The sequence below is a fragment of the Hyaena hyaena genome, unplaced genomic scaffold (assembly GCF_003009895.1).
Source record: "Hyaena hyaena isolate Hyena2069 unplaced genomic scaffold, ASM300989v1 scaffold_706, whole genome shotgun sequence".
NCBI classification, from domain to species: Eukaryota; Metazoa; Chordata; class Mammalia; order Carnivora; family Hyaenidae; genus Hyaena; species Hyaena hyaena.
This window is the reverse complement of record NW_024081337.1, coordinates 517,147-538,968: the sequence shown is the minus strand read 5'-3', so window position 1 is coordinate 538,968 and position 21,822 is coordinate 517,147. Positions and strand designations below refer to the sequence as shown.

The 21,822-nt window shown below is 34.5% G+C and overlaps 1 long non-coding RNA gene across 1 annotated transcript in view; it reads left to right on the top strand.

The window, feature by feature from the left end:
- The first annotated feature begins 453 nt into the window (after positions 1 to 453).
- LOC120220536 overlaps positions 454 to 21,822 on the top strand; it is a 29,439-nt gene continuing 8,070 nt past the window's right edge. Inside the window, exons 1-2 of the long non-coding RNA XR_005525605.1 lie at positions 454 to 559; positions 5,773 to 5,869. This is a non-coding gene — a long non-coding RNA (uncharacterized LOC120220536). The remainder of the gene's footprint in view (positions 560 to 5,772; positions 5,870 to 21,822) is intronic.

Sequence of the window (21,822 nt, the reverse complement as noted above, 5' to 3'; positions counted from 1 at the left end):
TTAAAATTTTTTTTAAACATTTATTTATTTTTGAGAGACAGAGAGAGACAGATCATGAGCAGGGGAGGGTCAGAGAGAGAGAGGGAGACACAGAATCCAAAGGAGGCTCCAGGGTCTGAGCTAGCTGTCAGCACAGAGCCCGACGCGGGGCTCAAACCCACAAACTGTGAGATCATGACCTGAGCTGAAGTTGGACGCTCAACCGACTGAGCCACCCAGGCGCCCCAATTAACAGGTACTTTTATGCTTTCAACATAAACTCCATTCACCTTAAAATATTTAATATGCCCAGTAATATTTCACACACAGACATTGTAGGTCAATTTATTTGTCTATTATCTTATCTGGTTTTGAACAGAAGATAAGATAATCAGTTTGTAGAGTAAAAGTAAACAAAAGGGAAGTGTATCTAATGTTACAATTATTCCAATTTGATGAACTACACCCTGTGCAGCTTTACCCACTGATGACATATGGTGCTTTGCTGTGAATGACAAGGCCCCGGGACCGAAAAACAGGAGAACTGTTACCAAATGAATGGATTAGAAGACTCAAGAAGGTAAATATGGCAATTCTCCCCAAATTGATATAGGTTTGATACAATTTCTGTCAAGATCAGGCCATAGACATAAACAAGTGTATTCTTATTTTTATACGCAAGGGCATGGGGCCTAGAAAATAAAACCAATTTGAAAAAGAATAGGGGCACCTCAGTGGCTCAGTTGGTTGAGTGTCCAACTCTTGATTTTGGCTTAGGTCACGATCCCAGGGTTGTGGGTCCAAGCCCCGCACTGGGCTTCATGCTGAGCATGGAGCCTGCTTGAGATTCTCTTGTCTCCCTCTCTCTCTGCCCCTGACCTGCTCTCTATCTAAAATAAAATTGATTAAAAAATGGAATACAAATAAAAAATAAAGTGGAAGGAGTCACTGCATCCAATTTTAATATTTACTATATAGAAAGCATAATTAAGACACGGGTATTGCTGGTAGAATATAGACTTTTTCTGATTTAATTGTTCTATCTGCAACAAAGGAAAGAATATCATGTTCTTTGAATAGCGTGGTTTTGGTGTTTGTGACCAGCCTGGTTTAGGAGAGTTGCATGTACAAAAATGTTTAGCTGTTAGGACCTATTATTCAGTAACCTTCCTTTTTCTTTTTTTTTTTTTCTTTTTTCTTTTTTCTTTTCTAAGCTTATTTATTGACATTGAAAGAGAGAGTGAGCAAGCTGGGGAGGGGCAGAGAGAGGGAGAGAGAGAGAATACCAAGCAGGCTCTATACTGCCTGAGTGAATCCAAATGCAGGGCTCAACCCCATGAGAACATGTCCTGAGCCGAAATCAAGAGTCAGAGGCTTAACTTACTGAACCACCCAGGCACCCCAGTAAACCTTAATCTTTCTTTCAGCATTTTAAATATTCAGGTGATTGTTTCAATATGACAGTACTTTTGTACCTATCTGTAATTGTTACTAAGCTTGTTATTCTCTGATGATATACATATAATTGTAATAAATTATAGAAATATACTTTTTAAAATTTAATTTTAGTGACACTTGGGTGTCTCAGTGGGTTGAGCACCCGACTTTGGCTTAGGTCATTATCGCACTGTTCATAGGTTCGAACCCCGCACTGGGATCTGTGCTGACAGCTCAGAGCCTATAGCTTGCTTCAGATTCTGTGTCTCCCTCTCTCTATGCCCCTCCCCTGCTCATGCTCTGTCTCTCTCTCTCAAAAATAAATAAACATTAAATTTTTTTAAATAACAATAAATTTGAAGACCAAATTTGAAGTTCATTGGCCATATTTAATTTCTAATTATAATGGAGAATGTAGAAAATTCCATTACATGAAGCCACAAATTTAATTTTATAAATTTCTCTCTTCGTAAAATTTTCCTATATATATTTCAATTAATTAACTCCTTAATTGAGGGCATCTGGATAGTTCAGTCATTAAGCATGTGACTTTGGCTCCGGTCATGATGTAATGGTTCATGAGTTTGATTACCACATCAGGTAAGACAGCACCTCAATTCATGTGAGCCCCATTTCCACTTCTCTCCCTCTCTCTCTCTCTCTCTCTGCCTCATGTTCAGTTATGCTCTAAATAAACAAACAAATACATAATCTTAGGTTGACAGGGTTCAAATGTTTATTTTGCCCCATCGTCTCTACTCCCAAAAAGATGAGATCAGTTATCTCAGTTCAAAATAATCTGTGAATTCAATCATGTATGATCAACTCTCCATCCTGTTTTTCCTATTTTGCTTAACTGCTAGAAGTTAGATTTTGTATAAAAGAGCAGTTCTGATGTCTTTTAACTTCCATTTTAGAAATTGTGATATATGGTCACTTTGCAAGCTGACTGCTTGGAAAAATTCCTTCAAAACAGATCTCCAGGACCCACTTCAGACCTACTAAATCCATATCTCTGGGCATGGGCCCCCAAATCTGTGTCTTTGAAAGTTCTCCATATGATTCTTATCTGCCATAAAATTTTAATCTTCTCCACAAAACGTTGTTTTTCTCTAGACTCTATACAAAATAGTTTCTTCCCTGTAGACTCTATAGCACATATTAGTGAAATTATGCATCCTAAAATTGGTTTGACAAGTACTATTGTTGTTTCCTTTGTTGAAACAGTGGTTCATCTGTAATACCCACGCACATTTATTTTGACAAAAATCATGCTATGAACATGAGATGCATTAGACATGATTTCATCTGCAAATGCCCATTTACTTTTATTATTCTTTTGTATTAATTCAATCCAGACCAACCTATTTTCCTAAAATAAAATGAGAAGCATTAAACCCAGAGAAAGCAGTTAAGGAACTATGATTATTCTGCCTGAAGCCTAGTCTGCTATAAAACAGGCACAATGTATCTATGTTAGGAGATCCATGTTTCTGTTCTTTTCTCACCACACATTTTAATTTTCCCCTGTGATCTTCAGCAGTTTTTGTGCAGGTTTATTATTATACAGATACTTAACATGGGAAGTGGAATTCTTAGAAGTATAGGCTTTCATGGCCACTCCATATGTTGTGCCTTGTGTGTGTGTGTGTATATACATATACATATATGCACGTATACATACATATATGCACTTAAATACATGCTCAGTAACAACACATTGGTCTCCAACTTTAAAGTATAGCATATCATCAAATTGCTGTAAAACTGTGGCAGGAGATTTTCATAGCTATGCTCTGAAATAGTGTAGTAATAGGCAGGATTTAAAAATGTATTATTTAAAGATCACTGATCCCTCCCTCCCATATACTATGCCACCTCCTCTCACCACAGATCCAGTCCTCCCACAATTGCTCAAGATCCTGATGCCTCGTTTTAAACTTGTTTCTTTCAATATTTACTTCTCTGCTCTGCGTTTTCTGTTTCTCTTCTGTTAAAAATCATTCCGGCATTCAAATATGTCCTGCTATCCTTCTATATTAAAAACTAATTCTGGGGCACCTGAGTGGCTCAGTTGGTTAAGTGTCCAACTTCTGCTCAGGTCATGATCTCACGGTTCGTGGGTTCGAGCCCCGCGGCGGGACATGTGCTGACTGCCAGCTCAGAGCCTGGAGCCTGTTTCAGATTCTGTATCTCCCTGTCTCTCTGAACCTACCCTGCTCTCTCTCTCTCTTTCTCTCTCTCAGAAATAAATAAAACATTAAAAAAATAAAAACTACTTTAGAAAAAGTAAAAAACTCCTCTCTGACAAAAACTTACATCTAAAATATAAAACCCTTCTGCTTTTCTTCATGTAAGTTTCTCAGAAAAGCTGTTTAGAACTACTGTTTTCACTTAATTCAATTTCCTTTCACTCCAAAATGTACTCCAATCTGGTTTCTACTCAAATTGCTACAAGAAAACTGCTCCCTCATCAGTCCTTAATGGCTAATGGATTTAAATGACCCCACATTTTAATCTCTAGCCATGAACCTGCTAAAAAGATGCAAATTTATGTATGCACCTACCCAACTGATACATTCAGCAGAACGCTTCCTGATGATAAAGTTTTATGTTCCAAAATTTACCTTTTGCTCTTTTCTATCAGATTTTCCTTATTTCTTGCTTTGCTTTTCTTTTTTTTAAATGGCACCTCTATGATGCAGATACGCAAAACAGATATTTTTAAATCATCCTTGTCACTTCCCTCATTCTCTGTTCTCACTCAGTCTGTTCTCAATTCTCTGTAATTCTTGACTTGAGGTAGTTGTTTGCATGTTAGTGTTGGCACCACTAACTCAAGACAGTATCATTTTTACTGCAATAGACTCCTATTTTGTGTCCCTGCTTTTTTCTTGCCCTTGAGTATGTCATTATTAATAAATTTCAAAATGCCATTTTGCAACTGGACACTTAATCATTTTACCACCCTCCTAAAAGCAAAATCCGATGCCATTCAATGACTTCTTCTAAGGAAGTAAAACTGACCATATAGGATCTCGGTTTGAATACCTTCCCAGCTTCATCTCTAGATACCTCACTGTGTCAGTAACACTGTCCTCCTCCCAATTCCTTGAATTTATGGACTTCTGACTCCAGGCATCCGCACATGCTATCAGTTCTCTGAAATGCCCTTTACTTATCTACAATTTCATCAAAGTCCAGATCTCAACTTAAATTCTACATCCTCCGACTGTGGCTTAATTCTCTTATTTGAACTTATAAAACGTGCTTCATTAGGACACCTGATTTTTCAAAACAAAATTGTGTTCTTGGTATTCATTTATTTACTTTCAGTTGGTGTTTCCCACTACAGTGTAAGTTTCATGAGGGAATACATTGCGTGGACTTATTTTTTTAACACTGTATGCATGCAGGGCACTTGTCAAAGAACTTGGAAATACAAAGTATTTAATAATTATTTGTTGGATAAATAAATGGATTAAATGATAAACAACTGTGATAAACTTTACTTCTTTCTTTCAGGATCTCAAAATAGCATATGATGATGGCTCTATGACATGTTTTGCATGACATAAAGCCAAATAATATACAACATTTAAGGATTCTGAATTTATTTTAGCAAATTAATGTAACCTCATTATAAATTGCTTGGAGCTATCCATTTACCAAATAATGCTACAAATGTGCAAAACGAAAGCACTGAAAAATGATTCCAATTTTAGAAAAGAACATTTTGAATGAGAACATTAACATTTGCAAAGACATTTATTTTCAATTTTTAGCAAGATGACTAAATGGCAATATGTGCTTTTGCTTTGTGCACGAAGGTGTAGTTGGTTGATTTTACATATGTGCTATAGTGTATTACATACTAAAACAATATGTTGAATCCAATTGCTCTCATTTCTCAATCTCAGCCCAGGATATGTTATAATAGAGTCATCATGTGTTTAATGACAGTGTGACTTCTGCTTAATATAAGTTATAAATTTTTATTCTGGCATCTGTGTAAGGTGGTGCACCCTACCTGGTAAGTGATGATTCTCTAAGGACAAAATGATTAAAAGGATTTTTCAAGGTGGCAAGTTCAAGGTTGGCTTTCACGGGCATCTGATTTCAATTCACATACTCTGGTCCACTAAGCCATTCTGCCTTTTCTTATAAGGATCACTGAAGCCATATATACTTAAGTCCTGAACTCAGGTGAAACGTCGTAAGGACTTTTCTGGGCTTTATGCGTTAACCTTTCAATGTTTTCAAGCTTAAATTATTAACCTTGGTTTTCTCTGTCAAAAGAGGCCAAGTGAGTACTTGTGAAGCTTTACAATTTTTTTTTTTTTTTTTTTTTTTGAGATAACAAGCAGCTCAGTGGTAGGAAGCCTTTTGGAGCCCTCTACTAAAGAGAAATTTCAAGAATTTGGCAAAATTCAGAAGCCTAGCTATCTTGAAGGTATGAACTTAGAAAGCCAAATTAAAAGTTAAGAATTTACAAATGCCTGTTGATGATATTTGTCTTATATCTCAGAGGAATATAGGGTGCATCCTGTGAAATTAGAAGCATATTACTTTTCATGATCTTTCTTATTACTCCCTTCTTGGGTTTCTATGGTTTATTCCCTATCAAGCAAAAATGGGGTATGAGAAAGATTGCTTAAAGAAAAAGGGGGCTAAGAGAGAAAGATTCCTTACTAAAGACCTATGTCTGTTAGTTACGAGAGTAGTTGGAAATATGCACAGTCTCTTTCTAATTCTACTTGTATGGATTTGATGCGTAGCCAGGAAAAACTATTTTCTCAATTGTGGAAGATTTGATCATGGATTGACAAAATGATATCTATTATGTAACAGGACTAGAAATGTTATTTGACCAACTAAAAACCCTCTATTGGTATTTTAAGATTCATCTACAATCAAATGCCCTGTTTTTTAATAATGAAGTATTTCTTCTTCCATTGTAACTGCTAGACTATTGAAAAGTTCATGAAATAGAAGACATAAATGCCCACATATTTGGGTTATTTTATATATTTATTTTAAGTGCATAAAAATTTTGAGTGAAGTATAATTGACAAACAAAATTATAAGACATTTAAAGTGTACAACATGATGATTTCATGCATATAAACATTTTGAAAAGATTCTGCCACTGAGTTAATCAACACACCATCTCTTCATATATTTTATCTTTATGGTGAGAACATTTAAATTCTATTTTGTTAGCAAATTTCAGCTGTACAATACAGTGTAAATAACCATGTTTTATGTTAGATTCTCAGGCCTTAAAAATCCTTTTTTTTTAGATTCCATATATAAGTGATACATTTTCAATATTTGTCTCATCTTTCACTGTCTGGCTTATTTCACTTAGCATTATGCTCTACAGGCTATTCCATGTTGTTGTATATGGCAGGATTTTCGTCTCTTTTTAAGGCTAAATAATATTCCATATTATATACAGGACATTTTATTCATCTATCCGTAGATAGACATTTAGGTTGTTTCACACATTGGCTATTGTAAATAATGGTTCAATGAATATGGAAGTGCAGATGTCTCTCTGAAATAATGGTTTTGTTTGCTTTGAATAGTTGAATCATTTTAAAATTGACTTTTATTTTCTTTACTGAATTTAAAAGCTTGTTTTGGTTATCACAGATTGATCTTTGAGTCACATATGACCAAAACAATTATCTCCATAAACTTGATATTTGGCAGTAGAAAATAATGAACTACTTTATCTGCCATGAAGCTCCCATAACCTGAAGGAGGGTTGGAGGTGAGTGATTAGCAGCCAGCATGAGGATTTGAGGAATTTTTAAACTGTCATTTTTCTGCCTTTTGTTTTAAATGTAACTAAAGAAATTTGAAGGAAACTACTTTCAACACATTTCTAAGTTTTACTCATCTCCAGTATTGATTTCAGGAAGCTTTTCTTCAGGGGAAATGCCATAAAAGTGCAAGTGCTTCCATTAACCTTTATTAAGTATTCTTACTTGTTTTGGTGATGGTGGGAGAGAAAAATCATAGGAGACAATTTGGAATTGTGTTTATGAGTATGAGAGAGCTGCCAACCTTATATAGAATGTTATAGAACATATTCATCTGAGCTGTACTGAGGCACTGGATAGAAAGTTAAAAGATACTCTTAGTTACCATAAGGTCAATAAACTGTCCTTAAGATACATTTGCTTTGCATTTTCTACTTTATACTAATCAATACCACTACCACTCCTCCCATCTCTTTCATCACTAAGATTACTATCAAATTTATATTAATTATGTTACTTTTAGCATCATAAGCAAGTCACAAATCTTAATATTCTATATACAGTTTTTTTCTCATTTATTTCTTACATATACTGTATAAGTAGGCATTTTCATTGTATGTATATTTCAGATACAGTAATGCAGACAAGTAAGTTTCCCACCAGATTTAGAGATGGGAATCTAACCTAAGTTTGCCTGACATTAAGTTTGAGTTTTAATTCTTAAACTGTATGATCTACTAAGTCCCAAGGGGTCATAGTCAGAAAAGAGGGTCTTATGGGTCTTCAATCTTGCTTATAAGATCAACAGCACATTTATTAGAATCTCTCTGGGACACCTGGGTGGCTCAGTCAGTTGGGCTTCTGGCTTCAGCTCATGTCATGATCTCACAGTTCGTGAGTTCAAATCCCGCATGGGGCTCAGAGCCTGGAGCCTGCTTCAGATTATGTGTCTCCCTTTCTTCTTGCCCCTCCTCTGTGCACACTCTGTGTGTGTGTCTCTCTCTATCAAAGATAAATATTTAATTTTTTTTTAAAAAGGCAGAATCTCAGGCCGCATTTAAACTTCCTGAATCAAAATCTGCATTTTAACAAAATTCCCAGATAAATTGTAAAGTTTGAGAAGAAATGCTCTTATCTTTTCAACAAAAATATTTTGAAAAATACAGTCAGCTTATTTACTGAAATCTAGAGTCCTTGAATCTATGTGAGTTTCTCAAAATAATAGGCTACTAGGCATTTTATTCATTCACTGACTTTTATTTTGATTTATTCATTTGCTCATTTTTCTTATTTGTACACCTATTTTGTGCAAGACACTTAAACATTATGCAATATACCAAGACAAAAGATTTCATAGAGATAAATATAAACAATGGAGAGTTACTTAGGCTGTCACTTAATAAATGCCATAAAGTAAAAATAAAGTTTAGGTATAGGCAATATTTTTGCATTCCTGGGATCTATAAAAATACTTCATAAAGAAACTATTTCCTATCAACAAATAAATGAAATATTTTGGGAGAATATTTTCTTGATATGCTTACCTATTCCACTCTGTAGCAATGACTAACTTCTATCCTTAATTTATAAACTTGGGCCTAATGAGAAAAGTTTACCATTTTGTTGTTTCTGAAATACATTTTCAACTTCTGTGAAAATTAGACTACCATTTACCTCCTCTTATGTGGGGATTCTTATGTCTTTTTCTTTTTAGAGATAACTGCTACTTAAAATTGTTTTTCAGATTCCAAAAAACTAAACACTTATAGGAGTCCAAAGGTAGCTTTTCATGTTATCTTTCTTTTGAGAGATAACTCAAAATTCAAATAGAAGGTCACAAGATTTTACTCAAAAACATAAAATGATTAGCTCTAAGAACTTCACATGCAATAGGCACTCGAGACTGACTACCAATAGTCACCTCTTTGTGAATTTGATGGATCTGGTAGGTTCTCTTTTCTGTGTTTATATGTTCTAAAATGAAAATGCTCACTGGCTGCATAAACATTCAAATAGCTTATAAAACAATTAGATAGCAAGCACTGTGATATAGAATATAGTATGTTTCTAAGTGATAAAATATAGGTATTTTTAGACGTTTAGTGATTATACTAGAGATAAGTGTTAGAGTTTAGATGAACAAAGGTTTCATAGAAGAGACTTCATTTGATTTTTTTTTCAAATGTGTGGAATTTGTTATAGGAAGGGAATAAATTTTAAAGGAGGTAGGCCAGGATGCGGAAGCATCATGAAAGAAATATTAAGTTATGTGAAGACCAATTTTTCTGAGGTGAAGACACTAGATACTCAACCCCAATATGACAGGATATTGGAGGAGGTATGCTGTTAATGTTTTTAAGATATTTTTGTAGAAAATTACCATGTGTTTGTTATAATATAGTATAGTTTATTATTTTTAATATTTTACAATATTTACTATGTAATTGTCTTTCATTTAAAAAAATGTTTATTTATTGATTGAGAGAGAGAGTAGGGGAAGGGCAGAGAAAGAAGGAGAGAGAGTATTCCAAGCAGGCTACCTGAGGTCAGCACGGACCCCAATGTGGTTCTTGAGCTCAGGAACTGGGAGATCACGACCCGAGCTGAAATCAAGAGTCAGACACTAATTGACTGAGCCACCCACGCAACCCCAGTATCCTTCATTTTGAAGTACAACTTCATTTTTCAAACATTTTTGTTTTTAATATTTATGTATATTAATGTATTTAGCTAAAATTCATTTTAATAATTTATAACTATCCTATGCCTAATTTATTTCCACATTAGCAGGCATTTGCTCCATGTACAATTATTTTGCTATAATGGGCTTCAATATCTATCTTGTCATGTATGTCAAAGTTTTAGATCTATAAAAACCTGATAATATGGAATAAAAAGTATGAACCTTACTAGATATTTACCAAATGGCTTTTAAAACTCTTTTAACAATTTGTAGTGTCACCATCAATATATATCATTTCCTCTCATGAAATATCTTCTCCAATACCCAGTATCATCATTCTTTAAAAAAGATCCAAAGTCAGAAGATGTTTGGCACTGACATTAAGACTTACTATGAAACTCCAGTAATCTGGACAGTGTGGTATTGATGAAAAGAATAGATAAATAGATCAATAGAACAGAATAGAGAGCCGGGAAATAGATCTCATATATATACACACACGTATATGCACATGTGCATATATGTGTATATATGTATATGTATGTATATATGTATATATGTATGTATATATATATATATATTCATTCTTATATGAATTCATATATATATTCATTCTTATATGAATTCATATATATATATATTCAACTGATCATTAACAAAGGAGGAAAGGTAATACAATAGAACAAAGATAGTCGTCAGCAAATGGTGATGGAACTGGACATCGTATATATGTATATGTCTATGATATATATGATATGTATATATCAACAGAACTGACACCCTTCACAAAAATTAACTCAAAATGGATCATATAGCTGAATGTAAAACTCAACTATAAAATGCTTGTGATAAAATGTAGAAGAAAATCTAATTGACTTTGGGCAAGGCAATGGCTTTTTAGACACAGCACCAAAGACACTTCTATGAAAGAAATAATCGATAACCCAGATTTCATTACAATTAACAACTTCCACTCTGCAAAAGACAATAAAAATGAGAAGATAAACCACAGGGTGGGAAACAATATTTGCAAAAGATACATCTGATAAAGTGCTATTCAAAATATACAAAGAACACTTAAACTCAACAATAAGCAAACAACCTCATCAATAAATGTGTCAAAAGACCTGAATAGACACCTTACAAATGAAAATAGATAGCAAATAAACATATGAAAAGATTCTTAACATAATATATCATAAGAGACTTGCAAAGTAAAACAAAAAGAGATACCACTACACACCAATTCCAATGGCAAAAGCTGAAAACACTGACAATAGCAAACGCCAGCAAGGATGTAAAGCAACAAGAACTCTCATTCATCATCTGTGGGAATGTAAAATGGTCAAACTACTTGGAAGACTGCTTGGCAATTTCTTACCAAACTAAACTTACTCTTAAACATATATGATCCAGCAATCTTACCTCTTGGTATTTACCCAAATAAGCTGAAAACTTATGTCCACACAAAAGCTTGCACACAGATGTTTTTAGCAGCTTTCTTCATAATTCCAAAACATGTAGGTAACCAATGAATACTAATGATTAAATGAACATGACTGACTACAAGAAACCAATCTAAAAAGGCCCCATACTATATGATACTATTTGATGTTCTGGAAAAGGTGAAATTATGGAGACAGTAGATGGATCATTTGATGTCAGTGATTGGAGAGATAGATGGATGGATAGGCAGAACACGGAGGATGTTTACAGCAGTGGAACTATTCTGAATGATACTGTCATGGGGAGTACATGCCATCATACACATGTCAAAACCATGGATTACACAATACCCAGAATGAACACTGATATATATTCTAGACTTAGTGTAATAATGATGACTCAATGTAGGCTTATCAATTTTAACAAAGATACCAGTCTGTTAAAATATGTTGATAGTGGGAGAGGTTGTATCTGAGGAAGAGTCCAGAATATCTGGGAATGCTGTGTAATTTCTGCTTAATTTTGCTGTGAACATAAATCTGCTCTAGAAAATTATAGTCCAATATAAAAATCAAAGTAAACAAAGATCACTATCACATGTAAATATAAGAATGCTTCCTTAACAGTGTAAAATACTAGGTCCAAATATTCACTTGTTTCATAAAATTTATATATTTTTATATTTGTAGATTGCTTATTGAAGAGGATATAATTAACTGTCTTTTATACTGTGAGCTCTCTTGCCTTCTTTCTCTGCAAAATTTTAATTGGTTACAATTGGTAAATCTGGTTCTTTGCCCCACCAGTTTCCCACATTTTGGAATTTCTGGACTACCTAACAATGGCACTATTTAATATGTTTTTCTTTTCTTTTTGTGTCCTATCAATAAAAATAAAACTTAGAAGTTTGGCTAGATTTAATTTTCATGTGCACGAGTGTATGTGTGTGTAATTTCTGTTATTTGTTTTGTTTTATTTAGCATGGCTACTATTCACGTGGTATTCTGTTACATAATGTTCGGTTGTCTCTATTGATATTAGGAGTTATATATATTATAACTGCATAGACCCATTAATTCAGACCAAAAAGCTCTATTCTTATTAGATCATGTCTTATTTGCATCTTAGGCAGAATACTTCCCCCAAAGAGAAGATTCCTTTGTCTAGTTGCCTAGTGTTTGGTTACCCAATGGAATAGTTAGTGGGGGAAAGATAAATGTGTGAATGTTTCCTTTTTTTATCAGCTTCAGAATAATGGAAAACATCTTTCAACCATAACCAATTGGTAGATGGTAGTTCTCTTTTCGTTTTGTGTTTTTGGTCTCAATATGATCTCATAGGTTTAAATATATTTTGTATATTTTTATCTATTGCACGTAATACTGATATTCAAACTTTCCATATTTTGTCCAAGTGGGATCCTTTCTAAGATGACTCTTGTATCATTTCGACACAGCATTCAACATCTTTGAAAGATTCTGTACTCTGTGACATGACAATATAGTCCATTTCATCTTGAATCTCTCCTGTTTGTCTTTTCTGTAAGAAGCTCTATTTCCTTCTAGTCAGAGAAGAAAGAAAAAGAAAGAAAGAAAGAAAGAAAGAAAGAAAGAAAGAAAGAAAGAAAGAAAGAAAGAAAGAAAGAGAGAGAGAGAGAGAAAGAAAGAAAGAAAGAAAGAAAGAAAGAAAGAAAGAAAGAAAGAAAGAAAGAAAGAAAAAGAAAGATGGATGATAGAGATACATATGAAATACTTATATATTTTAAGACCAAATTTTATTCATTACTAATGGTTGGTTATTGTTTCTAAGCTTTTTTTCCCCAGAAATATATAGGAAATGTATTTATTCTTTCTTAAAGGTAATTTTTATTAAAATTTCTAATAAACTCATATAGATGCATCCAAGTCAAATTTAGGGCCTCTGGGCTTTTACTTAATTTCTTTTGCACTATATATGTTTCTCTCATATCTATACTGAGAAATCCAGTTCTCCGTAACACTGGGACTGTAGAATTATAAAGAGAAAACATTACTCATTTGCTTCATCCCACATTACACATACAAATATATCAGTATAAAAATACAAACATTAAAACAAAAATGATTGCTTAAATGTTTAAGATTTCTTTTTCAGTTTCTTTTCATCAAATTACTATGATTTAAAGTCACTTTCTAAAAATTTCCTCTCTTTATACTATGAACTAAATACACATTTTAGGTTGGCATGTTTCTTGTTTTGCTTCCTTAAAAATTTTAATTCTAAAGGTAATGTAAAACGTTTGTAGATTTCTGAAGTCTTATCTACAAAACAAAGAAGTCCAGGATCTGGGTTTGCCCCTCTATGCTATTCTCTCTCTCTTCTTAGGGCCAACAATTGTCCCCCTTAATGTTTATTCTTCTATTGTGTACTTATTTTTGTATTTTAACATACACAGATACCTCTTTCAAACTTCTGGTATGTAGGAAGGTTTCTTGTGGTTGCCTTCATATTCAGTACCTTTCCGTAGCACTCCTAATCCTTTTTCAATGGGTGGGGTTATGGTCTAATGGTTCTTTATTATAAGTAATAATAAATTAGTTACTAAATTTTGCTTCCTCCTGTGCTCTCTTCCCCAGCATCTAATTTGAACCATTCAGTTTAATTCACAGTTAATAACTATAAGGTCATCAGTAAGCACATTCTATTCCCTATTCTCTTTAGAATTTGATAACGGTTTTCACATTTGATTTAGCCTTAATTTTGAATCAACTCCATCCCCTACATATTCTCCAACTTTCTTTACTTAATTTCCTAGAAATCATAAGTTCAGAATATTTTAAAATATTATTTTCTGAATATACCATATGTTCCACTTTGAATCATATTTATTGAATATATTATCTAATTTCAGTTTCATACTTTAATGAAATGAAATGCTTGAGTGAATTCATTATAACTTAACATTTCACCCCATCCTGTTTTTCAACTTTTGGAATATTTTTATATTCATTGTAGAATCTAGGGTTATTACTATCGATGTGTCAAAGGAATAGAGCTCAATATCAGGTCAAAATAAGACTCACAGCAGATGAGACTTGGGCAGTTGTCTAGGTTATGGGAGAATGGATATGCTGGTAACTTGAAGATCTGATGGATTGCAAGGTCACTTACCAATCCTAAAACATCTTTCCAGCTTCCAGGTATATTTTTTAAACTCCTATATAGACACAGTGTTGGATGGATTCTCTACCTATTATTAATAATGTCATACAAGTAAAGAGTAAAAAACATTTGCAAAATTCTCTTATATTGGGTGTACTTTAGTTACATAAGGATTTTAACTCCATTTTTATTTAAATAGCTATACACATGTATATTTTAATACAAATTTTATATAGAATAGGATTCATTTATTCAACAAATATTTATTGAACTGCCTTTTGATAACCTAGGCATTAACTTAGACTAACCCATAAGAGTAAAACAAGACCAACAGAAATTAAAAAGATCCCTGAGTTTGAAACAAAATGTGTATAATATCTTAATGGGTTATAATTACTCCATATGTTGGAGAAAGCAGAAGTTGCCATGACCCGAGTGACAGTCTTTGTAATTCTGGTAAAAGTAAACAGCATGCATATCATCATTAAAACTGACAAAATAGATAATGGAGTAAACAGAATGGAAATGATTTACTGTTGGTTACTAGGAACTCTAAGGAAAGATATGTTCTTTCTCTCACCCTATTTCATTAAGCATACCATATTATCAATATTATCAGTTGAGAGTAAGAGTGCATCCTGAAACTTCAGCTTTGTGAATTTTTTACTACTACAGACTCAAAAAAAAAAAAAAAAACCAACTACATACTCAATTCTGTCAGTCACATGAGAAAATGTATTTATAGAAACCGATTTTTGTGTACCTCTTATGTATCCTTCCCTGGTGTCGGGGCTTGACTTAAAACAATAAGTCAGATACAGTGCAAGCCTTCTGCTATTTTACAGTCTAGTAGCAGAGGCATACAAAGAAGCACTTCTAAATGAAGAGTGGAATGTGGCAAGCGAAACTTCCTTATAGAATATCTAATTATAAAGCAACCAAATGGATGGGGAATAGAATTCCAGGCACCTGGTTGGGCTTAAGTATTCCTATAATGTAATTTGATTTTATGGCATGGAATCTACTCTGAAACTCAAAATATGGGGTCACCCTTGCTTGGCAATTGTGCATAGGGAGTGTAATATTGTGTTGGCAAGGAGAAAAATAAGAGACCTCATTCTACCTTTAACAATGTTGTAGTTCTGGCCAACAGTTTAAAGAGGTTATGAAGGCACTGACCTAGAAATCATAATGCAAACATAGCTCCAGCAATCACAAATGCATATACTGGCTTTTAGAAAGTTTGTAATTAGTATAAGTACATTTTTAAATATTCTTTACATTTGCAGTGAATTGTGAACTAGATTTGTTTGCAATGTGCAATGGTTTAGAAAGCAGAATATCTTATTGTTATTAAATGAGATTTGTATCATTATAAAAATTTACTTAAAGAAACATTTTAATATATTAGCTTGAATCGTTGTACACTTCGCCATTTTCCTACATCACAAAAGCAATTAGGAGCTTTAATTTACTACCTGTATGAGGAACCAATTGAATATCATTTCATGATATTGGTGAAGAGTTTGAAATTCAATCTATGCCTGTATTTGTCTAGAATCGTTTTTTATGGCCAATTAAATCTACTTAAAAGTATGCTAAATAAATCATAAAGATCCTTTCTGGAGAATGAAATAAAGGTCTAAGTAAATCGTATATTCTGAAAAATAAAACTTTGAAAAAGAAGCCAACAACAGTAAGAACAAAAATAAATGCCATAATTATGACTCAAACTATATAATCAGTAAATTAGTTTATATCTATATGTTTATATCACATTAAAGTATCTGCCAATGTTATTTATAAGCTTAAGAACCATCTAAAGCATGTACTGTATAGATTGGGAACTCTGTCCTATATTGTAGGTACATAAACATTGCTGAAGTCATAAAATAACAAGGTTAGAGAGGATCAGTCATAACTTTTGTGAGGTATTATAGGCTTTCTGTCATTTGATAGATATTGCACAATTAAGCATATGACATTTTTCTGCATATGTTTGCATCAGAGTATATTTTGATAGTAAGAGGAGTAATTTTGGAGGAAGAATATGGTAGCATGAAATCTAGGGCTTAATAATAGTATGATAGGAACTATCACAGACCACGCTTGTAATTAAATTTCATCTGCTTCATAAGATAGTCATCAGTACATACGTTTAAAACACAGATCTGAATGTTCTGAGATTTTAGAGAGGTTGTAGCTTTACTTCAGGATACAAGGTAGTGCTGTTTCATTTTACAAACAAAAACCACTGTTAACCAAGACCTGGCAAAGCTAGAATGAGAACATCATCTCTTATAAAGAGAGCAAGCATATAGAAGAAGCCATTTCCATACTTCTACATGCCAGTTATGATTTTGTTTAATGGAAAAGTAGATAAGTTATATCTATATACACTGTACAATGTAAATACAGCACCAATAACAATTTTCACCCAAGGATGAAATGTTCATTTTGCAGTAGTTTACAGGGTTCGGTGGCCTGCAATATTTGCAGTGGCTGCAGAGGCCTTGGCTTTAAGGGAATAAAAATATGTGCTTTATGGAAAATGAGTGAAAAGTTAAGGTGTATTCCTAGGTCTTAGTGGCTTTTTGTACTGACAATTCCACTGGTTTTGTAAATGAAAGTCTAAGCTCATCTTTTCGTTCCAAATCTACTGACCTATAGCATTAATGAAGACCAAAGACTCATTATCATCTATCTATTCAAATGCTAACCATCATTTGTCAACTATTATGAATTTAAGTACTACAAAAAGTGAGACTTTTTTTCATATCAGCCTTTCTCTGTATTTATCATTACTTTGCGTTGGGAATATAAATGAGAATTTGAGCTCCTATTTCAATGTCAGATTTCCTGTGAGACATTGGTAAAATTAAATAACCTTTCTGGGCCTGTTTTTTAATTCAATTATAAAAGATACTTTAATACTAACATGTTCACAGCAGTTCTTGGGGTGTTTGTAAAACAAATTGAGAGATTATTATTTTTTTTAAATCATCAATATGTTTGTTTACTGAAAATCAGTAGTGTAGAGAAATTTGGTTGTTTTCTGTTATGCTGATATCCTTGGCAGATTTTTGATTGGCACCTATAACAATTTTATCGGATGCTTCTTTATACCTCAATCTATTTATCTTATTGGAGGTTTTGGCTACTAAAAAGAAAAAATATCTCAGAACCTCTGCTGAGGACTTGTGAAATGTAATTATACCCTTTACTGATTTTTTTCCACTCTGTATTTTTACTCTGACATATCACTTATTTAAATGTCAGCATTAATGTTAATTTACTTTTCTTTTTATACTTTTGCATTTTCTTTACTAGAAGCTGACTTGTATTTTTAAATAATAGGGAAAAAAGAACTGCACTTTTCACTGATTTTGGCATAAAATAGACTTATTTAAATAATGCTTTATACTCAGCTTTATGGACAGAATAAACAGTAGACTCATTTATTGATGATAGATATTATATTACATGGAATTATTTATTCTATAGAGTACAAAAATATCATTTATATAACCTTGAGAAAAAGTTCACGCCAGCAGAATTTAAATCAATGAGGGCAAAGAAGGCCAGGTAGTTCATTTCAGGAAAAACACTCAAAGAGCAAAAATCTTTAATAGATAGTAACAAACCAGGCTTAATCTGATGAAAGGAGATCACATAACCTCTGATATTTCCCTAAAACTTAATGTCTAGACACTATGGCGTGACTACTAGAGACTTCTTTTGAAAAGCATCTGACACCTTAGGAGGCACTACTGTGTAGTAATATAAATTATGTTATTGAGTCACATGCAAGCCTGGATTTGAAACAGAGCTCTGCCATGTACTGTAGTATGGTCCCAAGAAAATAAGCCGCTTTTTGAGTCTAATCCTTATGTGTCTATAAAATAGGGATAACACTTACTTCCCTCAGTTAGATGAATGTTTGTATGAAATAATTCATATATAGGACCTAGCAATAGTAAACACTCAATAAGAATTAGCTAATCACAGTTTCTGATTTCCATTAAACACACAATTTTTAAAAATCTCCTCAAAATACTTAATTATTAACCTTGACAAACTTTACTTCCTGTCATATAAATATGAAAGAAAGAAATGGTTAAAAACTACTTCATTGCTGATGGAGGAATGGCAAGATGGGGGAGAAGTAGGGAGCTCCGTGCATTTCACATGCAGCCATCTCTCAAGCAGAGAAGGCCTGAAGTCTTAGGACACTGAGCCACAGGAGTTTGGGAAGAGAAAGAGACAGAGTGCACTGGGAAGGAAGCCTCATAAGTGCATGAGTGCGAACTGGGGAAGATAAAAGCGGGACGGGACCCAGAGACACAGAGGGTGGGGAGGGTACCCGGCTTGCATGCAGCTGCGGTGAGTGATAAACCGGCGAGTGGTGGCGAGCTGCCTGAGTCCAGGGGAAAGAAAAGAAAAGCTGAGATTGCACATAGAGCCACCCCTGGAGAAGAGAAAAACCTCAGCTTGGAAAGAGTGTTTTTTAGTTCTGGCTGAGGTGCTGACTTTGAACTAGGTGCTCCCAGTCCCAGAAGGTGCGAGAAAATACTGCACTGCAGCGCTCCCGGCACCATCCCGGGCGGCAGTGGCCCAGTGATGCGGTGGCGGCACAGACTCTGTGGACCTGACAGACCTGAAGTTGCTACATTCCTGCAGGCACTTGGGTTGTATCTCTGCTTGACCCTGGTGGGTCGGAGGCTGCAACACTTCCCCCAGCCCCCAATCAATCCCCGGCAGCAGGGAAGCAGCTACCTGTGGGACTGTTTAGGGTGATATAAACAAAGCCTGCAGACTGGGACCTGGAAACGAGGCAGGGCGTGTGACATAGAACTCAGCCCACCTTGGCTACATCCTCAGCACAGGAAGATTGGACCCAAAGGAGTGATTTGCAATGCTTGGTGGAGAAGGGAGTGGGGTGATGCCATTCTTCTCCCCACAACCACCAAGGCAGGGCCTCAGGGAGGCCAGAAGACACAGTGGAGATAAGACCTGCCTACACCTAACCACGCCCATCCCCTCCAGAGAGCAGTTTTGTTGTCATTGTTGTTTTTACCAGAGCCTGGGTTTGCCTGTTTATTGGTTTTGTCTGTGCGTTTGTGTGCCTTTGTTCCCTCTGTGGTTGTCTGTTTTCTTTTTCCAGGGCTGCCTCAAGAAACAAGCCAAACTACACATGGTGAAAAGTCCCAAATACCCCTACAGGTAGGGAAACAAAATGACCAAGTGCTCAACAAGGGAAACTAAGAGACACCATCCAAAGAACACTTCCTGAACAGAAAGGCCCCGAACAGTCAAAGAGCCCTCTCTAATATAGCAGAACTCGCAGAGGCAGAGTGCACAACAGGCTTTTAAAAGTGACAAGAGATAGAAAGCTAACCAAAATGATGAAACGGAAGAACTATCCTCCAAAGAAATTCCAGGAAGAAATGACAGCTAAAGAACTGCTCAAAACAGATATAAGCAACATAACTGAATAAGAATTTAGAACAATAATCATAATATTAATCACCGGGCTTGAAAAAAGCATGGAGGACATCAGAGAAACTATGGCTACAAACAATATGGAGCTTAAAAATAGTTATGATGAATTAAAAATGTGATAAATGAGATACATAATAAACTGGAGGCCTCCAACGCACGGATTGAAGAGGCAGAAAGGAGAATAAATGATTTAGAAGACACTATTATAGAAAAAGAAGAAACTGAGAAAAAGAGAGATAAACTGATCCAGGAACATGAAAGAAGAGTTCGAGAGCTCAGCAATACAATCAAACGGAACAATATCCATATCATAGGAATCGCAGACGAGAAAGAGAGAGGGAAAGGTGTGAAGGAGTCCTGGAACAAATTATAGCAGAGAACTTCCCCAACCTGGGGAGGGAAGTAGAAGTTGAAATTCAAGAGGCACAGAGAACTCCCCTCAGAGGTAACTCGAATCGATCTTCTGCATGACATATCATAGTGAAACTGGCAAAATATGAGGACAAAGAGAGAATTTTGAAAGCAGCTAGGGAGAAAAGAGCTCTAACATACAAACGGAAACCTATCAGAGTGGTGACAGACCTATCTACTGAAGCTTGGCAGGCCAGAAAGGAATGGCAAGAGATCTTCAATGTGATGAACAAAAAAAATATGCAGCCAAGAATCCTCTATCTAGCAAGCCTGTTATTCAGAATAAATGGAAAAATAAAAGTCTTTCCAAATAAACAAAAATTGAAAGGATTTGTCACCATTAAACCAGCCCTACATGAAATCCTGAGGGGACTCTCAGGGGGAAATGTTGCAAGGAACACAAGATGCTAGAGACACCACCACAAGCATGAATCCTAAAAACGACACAATGATTCTAAACCCATATATTTCAATAATAACACTGAATGTAAATGGGTTGAATGCTCCAATCAAAAGACATAGGGCAACAGAATGGATAAAAAACCAAAATCCATTTATTTGTTATCTATAAGAAACACATTTTAGACTGGAAGATACCTTCAGATTAAAAGTAAGGGGATGGAGAAATATATATCATGCTACTGGAAGTCAAAAGAAAGCTGGAGTAGCTATGCTTATATCAGACAAACTGGACTTTAAATTAAAGACATTAACAAGGGATGAAGAAGGGCATTATATAATTACAGGGTCTATCCATAAGAAAGAGATAACAATTATCAATGTCTACACATGAAATACAGAAGCACCCAAATACATAAAACAGTTAATCACAAACAGACAATCTTACAGATAAGAATGTGCTAATAGCAGGGGACTTTAATACTCCACTTATAGTAATGGATAGGTCAAACAGAAAATCACTAAAGAAACTATGGACTTGAATGACACATTGGACCAGATAGACCTGATATATATATTTAGAACTCTACATCCTGAGGCCACGGAATTCACTTTCTTCTCAAGTGTGCATGGCACATTCTCAAGATAGATCACATACTAGGACATAAAGCAGCAGCCCTCAATAACTATAAAAGAATTGAGATCATACCATGCACACTTTTAGATCACAATGCTATGAAACTTGAAATCAATCACAGGAAGAAGTCTGAAAAACCTCCAAAAACATGGAGGTTAAAGAACATCCTACTAAAGAACAAATGGGCCAATCAGGCAATTAGTGAATATATTTAAAAAATATATGGAAACAAATGAAAATGAAAATACAACAATACAAACTCTATGGGATATGGCAAGGCAGTCTAAGAGGAAAGTACATTGCACTCCAGGCCTATTTCAAGAAACTAGAAAAAGCACTAGTCCAAAATCTAACAGCTCACTTAAAGGAACTAGAGGCCGAGCAACAAGAACGCCCTAAACCCAGTAGAAGAAGAG